Source organism: Dermacentor albipictus, chromosome 5, assembly GCF_038994185.2.
Source record: "Dermacentor albipictus isolate Rhodes 1998 colony chromosome 5, USDA_Dalb.pri_finalv2, whole genome shotgun sequence".
NCBI classification, from domain to species: domain Eukaryota; kingdom Metazoa; phylum Arthropoda; class Arachnida; order Ixodida; family Ixodidae; genus Dermacentor; species Dermacentor albipictus.
In genome coordinates, this window is record NC_091825.1 from 27,524,092 (window position 1) to 27,535,704 (window position 11,613).

The window sequence follows — 11,613 nt, forward strand, 5'->3', positions numbered from 1 at the left end:
ATATTGCACGCAAAAATTCCGTCCGTGCTGTTTATGTGTTTTCTTCCTCTGTCGCCGTCTTTTTTGCGGTCAATATGATTTGCAGTAAGTAACAACTAGGCCTAACTGATGTTCTTCTGAAGCTAAAAGTGGACAGTGAAATTTACTCTTGGGACGACGCCACGTGTGCGAGGGTCAAACTGCCCTGATGTCAATCCAGTTCAGGCAGTGAGTGACGTCAGGCTTCTTGCGATAAGAAGCTACGCCTACTGAACATTAATGTCTGTAGTATAGCTAATAAAAGCGACCAATTTGACGCTCTAATCTTAGATTATAATCCGCATATTGTAGTAATCACCGAAACTTGGCTCAAATATTAAATAATTGATGTAGACGTTTTTCCTCCGTTGTATAGCGCGTTTCAAAAAATTATGGGGTTTTACGTGCCAAAACCACTTTCTGATTATGAGGCACGCCGTAGTGGAGAACTCTGGAAATTTCGACCACCTGGGGATCTTTAACGCGCACCTAAATCTAAGTACAAGGCTGTTTTCATAACGCGTTTCGTTGAGAAAGACAATCAAGGGGTGGTGGTGTAGCTTTGTTGCTGAAGCAGGGTATCTAAGCTTTTGTTTTACCCATCTTATTCATCACGAGAGCGTCTTTTTAAGACTGTGCTGCTGGGGACAGTCTTTGCTTTTATTTGCGGTTTACCGAACCACTTGATTCACCACAACCGTTTTTTCCCTACTTGGCTTATCACATGTCTAACTACATTAACGATAAAATAATTCTTGCTGGCGATTTCAACCTGCGTGGATTGGATTGGAATTGTCCTGTTTCTGTTTCTGCCCCTCGCACGCATTACATTTTCGATGTTACGTTACAGCATAACCTTCAACAGGTAGTTACACAAACCACGCGTGTCCAGGGTACTTGTGTTTCCATACTTGACCTGGTGTTTATCAGCCGATCAATTGAACATTTTCGTGCCTCAGTGGAAAACGGCCTCTCCGTTCACAATACGGTGTATTTTTCATGCAGCATCCAAAACCTCAACAACTCTCCACCTACAAAGCCTGTCTGTGTAAAAGACCTTTCGCGTGCCAGGGACGAAAGTGTGCTTGATTATCTTGATCTATGCCTGAGCGATTTTAATACATATTTTTATAGTGTTTTTTTCGAAATCCAACTTCCAAATACGACAAACAGCTCCATCATGTCCTCCCGAACCAAGCATTGTATCTTCTGCAGGCGTGTTATCCATGTTGTTAAATTTGAAAATAAAAGTGTCTCCTGGTCCTGACGGGGTTCCAAATATATTCTTGCAGCGCTATAGTGAAATGATGTCCAAATTTCTTGTCATAATTTTCCGTGCAAGCCTATCAACTAGCATTGTTCCTTCGGATGGGAGAGTTGCTCGGATTGTACCAATACTTAATAAACGTAACGCATCATCTGTTACAAATTTTCGTTCAATATCGCTTACATATTCTTGTAAACTTCTTTAGCACATTGTAGCCACTTATATAAATACCTTTCTGAGTCACAGAGACATTCTATCTCCATTTCAACATGGACTTAGAAAGGAACTTTCAACAGTAACCCAACTAACATCTGTAGTTCATAGCTTTGCTGATACCATAAACGGGTCCGGGCAGATAGGCGTTATTTTCTTAGATTTTAAGAAAGCGTTTGACCTTGTTCCACATGACAAACTAATATATAAGCTGGAATCTACTGGGCTTCCTTCTTTCATAATTAACTGGGTGCCTGCTTACCTTTCTAACCGAACACAGTTCGTTAGTATTGATTCTCATTTTTCCAGCCACCTCCCAGTCACTTCTGGCATACCGCAGGGAAGTGTGCTGGGACCACTACTCTTGCTAATATACATAAATGACATTGTTGATATGATAATTGAACCAATGCAGATTAGGCTTTTTGCCAACGACGGTGTATTGTTTGATGATATTAGGTCTTTTGAAGATCAAGTCATCCTTAATTCTAGTCTTCGGAACATTCATTCTTGGTGCAATCGATGGGACATGAACCTTAACAATAACAAAACCGCGTTCATGAAAGTTACCAATAAAAAGAGTAGCCTATCATTTTCATATGACCTTCTATCTCACCTGCTCGAGGAAGTTAATGATACTATAACCAATATTCTTAGTTGGAATAAACATATATCAAACACATGCACGTCAGCTTTTAAAGAACTTTGCCTCCTCAGGCACAAATTAAAAACTGCTCCTACTAGCGCAAAGCTCTCAGCCTACACCTCCATCATCAGACCTAAACTCGAGTACGCATGCACCGTCTGGGACCCTTACACAAAACATGACATTGAGGCGTTGGAAATGATCCCGAGAAAATCTGTTCGATTTACCTTTAACAAATACCGCTCTACTCACTCCCCCACCATACTCATGGCACAACATAACATACAGACACTGAAAATACGAAGAAAAATTAAAAGATTGAAGTTACTTTTTTTAATCAAAAATAACAAACCCTCCATGAGTCCTGGTCCATGTTTAGGTCCACCACAACACGCCTAACAAGAAATCATCACGCGGAATTCCTAACGCCGCACAACGCTACAGTTCATGTTTTTAAATGCTCTTTCTTTCCGCGCACAATAACTCAACGGAATTCACTCCCGACTGATCTACTAACCAGTATTGATGTCTTTGAGAAAATTACTTATTCACAGTTGCAGAGTTATTGTGTTGTGTTCCTGCTATGTGTCATTGTTTATATATTATTTACTGCAATGTTTTTTTGCTGTGCTTTTTTGCAGTTGTTATTGTCATTCTCTTTTTGTTTGCCGCTCCTGCTAGGACCCATCTAGGGTCCGCAGTATGCTGTAAATAAATAAAAATAAAACAAAATATTTGGGCAGTTAAGCCTACTTGCACACGTGCAGAGTTTCTGCCAGGCTTAGACGACTCGAAAAAGAGGTAACCAGCTTTCTCATCATTTCACGCTGTCTTCTTCTTTAGACATTAAACATTATTTATTTCGTCATAAATTTGTTCATCAACATAAGCAAACTGTTGGGCCCATAGCCAAGGCTAGTGTGGGCCCATGTGGTATACATGCGTTTGTGCTGCGGCGATCAGGACAATGATGAACAAATGCGTATTGATTATACATAATTGTACAGGATGAGAAACAAGAGGGAAAAAAGAAAACATGCATCCGTGCACCAATAGAATAGTATTACTGAAAAAATATCACCACAAAGGCAAAGCAACATTCTTAACTAATTTTTGAGATATATAAACTTTTTATGGAAAATAAAATGTTACTGGCACTCTTCACTTCTATTTGTAAGGCGTTCCATATCTTTGTACCATGATACTGAATTCGTCTTTGACCGTATGTGTTTCGGGTAACTGGTAAATTGAAATTTATGTTAGTGGCGTGTCTAGTATTTCGTGTAGGAATCACCAATATACTAAACGACAATGAGTGATTGCGACATATTATGTTATTCACTAAAATAGCAACTTTCATTTCGGAGGATTGGTAAAGGGAGGTATTTTCAACCTGCAAAATAAATGACTGCTGGATTCGAATGGACTAGAAAACGTCATTATCCGCACCGCTCCCTTTCGTAAGCGCAAAATTGGATCCAAATATGTTTTAAATGTGGACAACCACGATTCGCAACAGTATGTCATATGACAATGAAAGAGGGAAAAGTAGATTATTTTCAGTACCGAAATATTGAAGCATGCCCTCGCCTTTAAGAGCCCATAATACGGGGACGCTAGCTTCGAACATACATTATCAATGTGTGGTTTCCAGTTTAAACTACTGTCTAGTGTCACGCCGAGGTATTTAATTGTCTTTACCTGCTCCAGAATGATATTATCAAGATATATTTGCAGAGCTGCACTGTTAACATGACTATGCCTAGAATGAAAAATCATGTAGCGAGTTTTAGCTTTCTTGAGTGTAAGTTTATTTGCTCTAAACCATGATGAAACACAGATTAGTTCTTTATTAGCAATCTGTATTACTTCGTGAAGTATTTTGCCTGTAAACAGTAGTGCAGTATCGTCCGCGTACATGACAGCTTTAGCAGATGTGAGAATTGAAGGAAAATCGTTGACATACAAAGAAAATAAAATTGATCCTAGGACAGACCCCTGTGGCACACCAGTTTTAACAAAAGAACACGAAGACGTAAAATTAGTAATTTTAACAAACTGCTGTCGGTTGGTTAAGTAACTAGAAAATAAATTGAAAGTACTGGCACTGAAACCGTAGTGTTCAAGTTTATTTAGTAGTATGGAATGAATAACTGTATCGAAAGCCTTCTTGAGGTCTAGAAATATTACTAAGGCTAATTCATTATTAAGGAGTGCTTCGTTTATATGCTGCGACAACTCTAGTACTGCTGAGGACCTAGAGAGACCAGTTCCACCTCCTGGCCACAACATTCCACCTGGCCACAACTGGGGAAGCAAAATCTACATAACCCAGCGGTAGGTAATCAAGCACACACGACGCCTTTGCCACCGTACTAAACCTGCGAAGCAACACGAGTGCGCCCGCACAACCACAACACAGCCCCCATTATTGCCCGAGAACAAGGCAGCTACAGCGACAGAAAAAAATAAAGAAAAAAATCTGAAAAGACTACTTCATTTCCTCTGTACTTTTCTCCTAGCAAGCAGAGGGGGTGGTCCTTCTCAGTATTTTCCTTCCTCCGTGTACTAAATGAACCGTTTGACTTCTCTGCCCGCCAACAGGCGCCAGCAAGGCGGCGGCACCACCTAGAACTCTCCCTCCCTTCCCCCCCGCCCCCTAGAACAGAGCTCCCTAGAATGGTGTGAACGTGGGTTTTCTTCGGAGCGATTAATCTCGTCGGGGCTCGTTGAGGCGCTGCCTTGGAAGTAAAGCCCCTCAATTTTTCAAAAGTAGCGCCATTATAAGATCTCTCCGCCACCCCGCTCACACCGGCGCGTCCTACTCCACGCCTCCTGTCACCCCACCCTCCTCCGGTCCCCTATTGGGCAATCTGTGTCACGTGGAAGCAGGCGCCGCGCTTTTGTATATTTTTTTCTTTCCAGCGCGGAGCAGGCGCCGCGCTTTTGTATATTTTTTCTTTCCAGCGCGCGCCAACCTCCATTATTGGGCCTGCGCGACGAAAGTACGGCAGGCGGACTGACGGAGCGTGTTAGCGTAATAGAATGTGCAGGGCCGAGAACTTTAATTGCGATGCCATGCTGCTGCGCCTTCGGTTACCGCAACAGACACAACAGACGTTTTTGCTTTGCCGTCCGGCGGGCGCAACGCAAGAAGTGTGGATTCGCAGGATCGGGCGTGCTGACTTCGAGGAAGTGGCAAAGAACGCACGGCTTAGGGAAGTAAGGGCCACGGCTGCTCACAACCTCTTATTTTGAGCCTAGTTCACGCCTTCCCCTTCGAAAAAGTGTGTGTTCATGCTCTGCGTGGTTTTTAGCGCGTTGTTTGACTTTTCTTTTTCGAAAGTGCTCTCTTTGTTTCACGTAGTTTCTTCTTGCGGTGAAATGCACGCATCTGCAGCTGGCCTGTGACATAAAAGCAACTTTATTGAGGGTGTAATTTGAATTCCACCAGAAGTTAGCACATTCTCGACGCTTTTGCAAGGCTCACTATGACTTAACGATTCAGTCTTATAGCTTCGGATGTACGCCCGCATGTATTAATTTGGTTTGTGGTGATTACCGTTTTTAACATTCCGAAGCGACTAAAGCTAGGATGGAGGTCGTAGTGGATGGCTCCAGATAACTTTATCTAGCTCGCCAGGGGATGTTTAACGTGCACTTTGATCGTAGAGTCATACGTGGGCCGATAAGGGCCGATTTACGCTCGAGCCGCCCATCACCGCGTGCGGTCGCGCGAAATATTGCACGTATCAAACACTTGTGCTCAAATTTCGGTTCACAATGTGTAAGGTATACACTGTGCACACAGTGTAAATGGTAATTTGTGCACATGTGCTGGATACGTGCAATTTTTCGCGCGACCGCAAGCGTGCGGTGCGGCTTGCGGCGATGGGCGGCTCGAGCGTAAATCGGCCCTAAATTCCTCGTTGGCGTTTCATAATCCTCGCGCGCTAGCGCTGCTTTAGAAGTTGGCGCTTCGGCGCGATTGTATTTCTTCAATAAATTTTATTTACTAGTCGTAACAACTTGTCATTATTCCGTATTATTGACGGCGCCTCCAGGGCACCAAAGCGGCAACGGGAACACCAAAGCTAGAACCAGGCCTGGATGGGGCTCGCCGAAGCCTGTGCATGCCGACGGGGTATAAGATCGCGGACAGCCAATTTTGTATGCGAACACTCCCTGCGAGGCCTGCATTAGTGGAATGTTACGTGCTCTTCATAGGCCTCCGTTAGCCATTACATGTGCCCTCCTGGAGCAGTACTTGTAAAAAAAAACACTGTCCTGTTGCCAGGCATTGCTGACCGCACACAGCCAGAATCTCTCACGCGCCGACCGAACAAAAGTGTCCTGCAGGTACGTGAATGAACCTACGAAACCACGTACACATACTTTCAAGCTGTCAACACCTGAAACTTTGGAAATTACACGCGTGTTTGAGTACACCGCGTGCTTGCGTCGTGTTTCAGCAACACGAACTCTCAACGTCGCGCGCTTTACGCCTTAAATACGCCTTGAATAATGGTCATTTTCTCTATTTCTTCCGCAATTCCAACACGAAATTCTAAAGGCCAGTTACCGACTGACAAAGAAAGATCTCGATTGAAAAAAACTGCTCCGCAGGGCTCGAACAAACTTTTCTGCGGATTTCCTCCCGTAGCGTGTTAGCCGTCGTCTGCTACGGCAGGCCCACAACTAGCGGCGCCACCGTCGAGGCCGCGCCGAGCGGAGGAGGAGGAAAGCGAATGGCGCCACTTTGGGAAATTGAGGGGTTTTACTTGGGACGCCGTTAAAGGCCAAGATATAGTCCGGCGTTCTCTGCGCGCCAGGCCGCGGCAGGCGAAGTCGGATACGCTGCGCTAGCGACGCCAGGGGTGCAAGAAATTTGCTTCCTCAAGAGTTCGGCCATAGCCGCCTATATAAACAATGCCTGCCGGATTATCAGCGATCGCATGGATAGCGGACATCCTCAGAAGTATGGCGGTGGCGCCACTTACGTAGGGTTGCCGCGTGTGAACTTTTTAAAAAAAATTATGGGGTTTTACGTGCCAAAACCACTTTCTGATTATGAGGCACGCCGTAGTGGAGGACTCCGGAAATTTCGACCACCTGGGGTTCTTTCACGTGCACCTAAATCTAAGCACACGGGTGTTTTCGCATTTCGCCCCCATCGAAATGCGGCCACCGTGGCCGGGATTGGATCCCGCGACCTCGTGCTCAGCAGCCCAACACCATAGCCACTGAGCAACCACGGCGGGTGCGTGTGAACTTTTTACGTTTTTGGTTCTCATAGGTGACAAAAAGAACTTAAAAGTGAATAAAAATTGCGTAAATACATATATAATCTAGTGTTGTAATAATATAGCGATACAAAGAGGTCGTCGTCGAAACTTGTGATGGGGGCGCCACTTACGTATGGGTCTAAGGCGCGCTTTTTGAAACTTTGCGAACTACGCGCTCGTCGTGCTTCTCTGTTAAAACAAATCATGAGTGATTGTGGTGCTTGGCACGAAGATGAAATCTTTTCTTTTTTTCGTCGGTCAGAATGTCGTCACCAAAGAAAGCCTGTCTATTTCTAAGAACGGCGCCGTAAGCAAGCCGGTTCTCGGCAGCGACGGGTGCATTTCAACCGAGGAGAAATTTTAAAAAATATACGTGAACTTAAATTTAGATGCATGGTGTAGAACGCCAAGCGGTCAAATTTAATCCGGAGTACCACCATACTGCATCCCTTATGATAATAAGGGATGCCGTATGGTGGGACTCCGGATGTCGTGGATTTTGCACGTGAGCACCCATATATCATGCTTAGTAATTAATTGTGATCTTGGACATATGTACCACGCGAGTGCGTCGTCTACTTCTGAAGCTTTGAAACATATTTATTCACTGTTATATACTAATTAAAAACTCACCGCTTGTAATAGTAATCAAGAAATAAATTGTGACACCCATTTGCACAAAGAATGCTTTTGTTCAAGGTCGATCGTCGAAGTTGCTCACGTCGCACCACGGACACCCGTGTTCACTGTGCCCGCTCGATTTACAACTTCAAGTACTTCCTCGACAGCGGTTTCCGAGCGAAGTTTTTGCATACATCGCTTTTGTCGGTCACAGCGGAAGCGTAGTTGCTGAGCAGGGGCTTCATGAATCGGGAGCACACAAGTTCAACCAATTTTTGGCGGTGCTGGTCGTCACCCACAGTGCATCGCAGAAGGGCTGAATGTATCAGCGCTGGTACAGCTACATTGAGTAGCGATGCCAGGGGCCTTCGGAGATTTGGCGTTTCCGTCAGTGCACTGTTAATGAACATTCTTAGCGTCTCTAGGACGTAAAGAAGTTCGTCTGACGGGTATAGCAGTCCTCCTCTGTCCTGATTCTTGGTGAGCTGTTGAAGTGGCTGGCTGCTGGGAACTTTGCTTGTTAGTTCACCGCAGTTATAACACTCCATGTGCTCTTTAACCACTCGTGCTATGTATCCACCCATGTAGACTGTTGCTGTTACTTGCAGGGTCGGCAAGCTTGTTGGCACGGTTTGCACATTGAAGCGCTCCAGGATGTGAATGGCAGCTGAAGGCAGAATGGACGGTTCCTTGCGTGTGCGAACTGCAGCGGGGAGCGCTTTGCTTTGCACGAGCTCTTGCTCGTGTAGGATGTTGCTACATTCAGGCACGGCTACGATGCCTGTTTTGAGCAGTTTCTCAAGGCCACTCATCGCGGAGCGCACGTCCAATTGGTCATTAGAACCCAAGGATCGCCTCAACGTGCCAAAAAGGGATTCGATGGGTTCGCTATTAAATTTCCTTGTCAGCACAAAGCAAAATTTTTCTTTTGCAAGCAAGTGCCGAACGCAAGCGACCGTGGAGTAGGTCGTCAGGAGAAGCGCCTCGTAGGTTTCTGCCGTGAGAAAGTTGTGCGCGGAAGGCGATCTGTTTTCCAATTCTTCCACATACATGGGAAAAGTTAGTTCAAGCCATTCGAGGCGGCTATCGTCGGAGTCATCATAGTGTCTGACATCGGGGTTGTTTTGGTGGATGTATTGTGCCGTGTTGCTGGTGTCGTGAAGTATGAACCAACGGTAGATGTTCTTCATGAAAGTTATTGTTGGTCCGGCTGCAGCGAAGGAGTAGTCACAGCTGTGCCCTGCCTGTCCTCTTAAAAATTCCAAGGCCGCCGTTACGCTTGGAGAAAAAATTTCCAGCGCACGCTTGACATTCATTTATTCGATGTTGTTCGGGAATACATGTTTTCTAGTAAGTTTTCTCACGGGTTTAACGATCAGTTCTTTCTGCAAGTCGTATATTTTCTTCAAGTAACGAGAAGATATCTCTCCGTCCGGGCCAATTTCTCTTTCCAAAAATTGAGATCTTACATTTTTCAGGACGTGGCAGCTATCGAAGCTGAGAAATAAAGGTCTGTCGGGATCAACCGGGTGTTCAATTCTGTATGTCAGAAATCCGCCGCAGAGGTCTCTCATGGCACTCACGTTTATCTTGTGGTTGCCAGCCACGAGTCTGTCTACTTTGAAGCCAGATTCTTCAACGTTCTTAATAACTGATCGCACCAGCTGCGACAGCTGAGAACCAGAGAGGCTCTTCGTGAAGAAATAAGACACTGGAATCCTGTAAGAGGTTGACAGGCCATTTATGAGGAAACACAACAACGAATTCGCCAGCAAGGGCTCGTTCGCTGGGTCGTTCACTTCGCCTACGTCAGCATGGCCAACAAAACAATCTTGCTGTTTGTTGTACTGCAGCTTTGGCTTTATGCGCATTTCATCCATGATGAGGGAGCAATGCCTTGAAGCAGGCGACGTCAGTTTCTCAATCTCTGCTTTTAAGCGCAGCTTTATCAAAGAATTAAAGCCTGCTTCACCACTCATGCCCCAAGGAATTCTTGAAGGGTGGTCCTGCCGGGCAGCTTGAGCAGTCCTTCTTTCCTAGCATGCTCATAGGCCTTGGTGGACAGGTGCCTTAATATGATGCAGTGACGCACAACATCTTCCGACCATGTTGGTTTTTTTCGTCTGAAATTAATTATTTGATTCCAAAGGAAGACAGCCGATGTGTCTTTTTGCTTGGCTTGCTGCCTTATGTACGACATATCCGCAAAGTTGCAGTCTTCCTTGACCTTTTCTAATTCTGATTTGTATCTGTCAACTGTTTTCTGGAGTCTGTCAATTTTTCTTTCCATTTCTCTTTCTTTTCTCAACCATTTTGCTCTTTCGTTTGCGTAAAGACTGGAAGCTTCTTCTTCTTTGTCCATCTGCGCCTCTTGGACAACTATTTGAGAGTTATTGTCTGATTCCTCATCAAAAGTCCTTGGTGGCGCACATAGCTGCTCTTGCACCGCACTCGAAGAAGACTGTGCGCGTTGTTCTTTCTCGGTGGATTTTTCAACCTCCATAGGCGTCTCTGCCACACTGGCTGAATTATTAATTTCTTTGTTCTGTGTAGGTTCGCTTTCTGAATGACCAATGTGCTCAATCGTGCTTTCTGCTGAAGGCGCACGCAGCACTTCTGACGATCTCTCCGGAAAGAGCGCAGGCACTATGCCCTTCTTTAGACGGCGCCTTTGCCCATTCGTAAAATCTGCGTCCTTAAAGTGTTTGCTGCAGACCCTTGAATAGTTGGAAGATACATTTGGGGTCCAGTCACGTCTATCAATTGCTCTGATCCATGCTTCTCGCAGTGTGGGCTCGGCAGGGATCTCATGGAAAGATACACCTGGTACCTTTTTTTTCCCATCCGACTTGCAGTTGGGCACGCAACAGTATGCCATCTTGGTCTGTAAGCAAATATATATATATATATACATATATCGTTTTGCCCTTCCCGTTTCCTAAAATCATATACAAGGACATTTTTTTACAGTTACAGTTAGCGTAATGCTAACGGATCGATGCATTTTGCACCCCACCACAGCCATATCCCGCTTTACAGACAAATTACTTCGTCGACTCACATAATGCATGCTTAAAACAGCACATGCAATTGTAAACTTTGATCGCACGATAATTTAATGAGGTGCATCCTCATTACAACCTCAGCACACAATTTTAACGTTTCGTTTAACTTGAATTGTTTGAATCGTTTGTTGAATCGTTTAACAAACGATTCAATCTAACGATGATACGTACAGTTTCAGCTAACTTCACTGTGCTATTCTATCCTATTTAATACGCTGCAAATCGTGAATACTTGGTTTTAGCGCTCCAGCATGAAATCCTGCCTTCGTGAAAGTAAACTTCGCATTTTTTGCGAGATAGCTGCAAGGAAAAACTTAGGAAAAGCAGAGAAACATTCACAACGACGTTTCCAATTCTGCGGCTTCCAAAAAAGAAATCGTCTGCTATCACCGCAACCGCAGATCAAACCTTTATTATGACAAGAGTGCGAACAACTTTTGTCGTCTGCTACCGCTATCATGCGGCATTTGCGACATCTCCGTGATGAGGTTTGCCGCT

General features: G+C 44.7%; 1 pseudogene; it reads right to left on the reverse strand.

Moving 5' to 3' along the window:
* Nucleotides 1-8,190: 8,190 nt before the first annotated feature.
* Nucleotides 8,191-10,553, reverse strand: LOC139060263 (uncharacterized; annotated as a pseudogene).
* Between the last annotated feature and the right edge of the window lie 1,060 nt (nucleotides 10,554-11,613).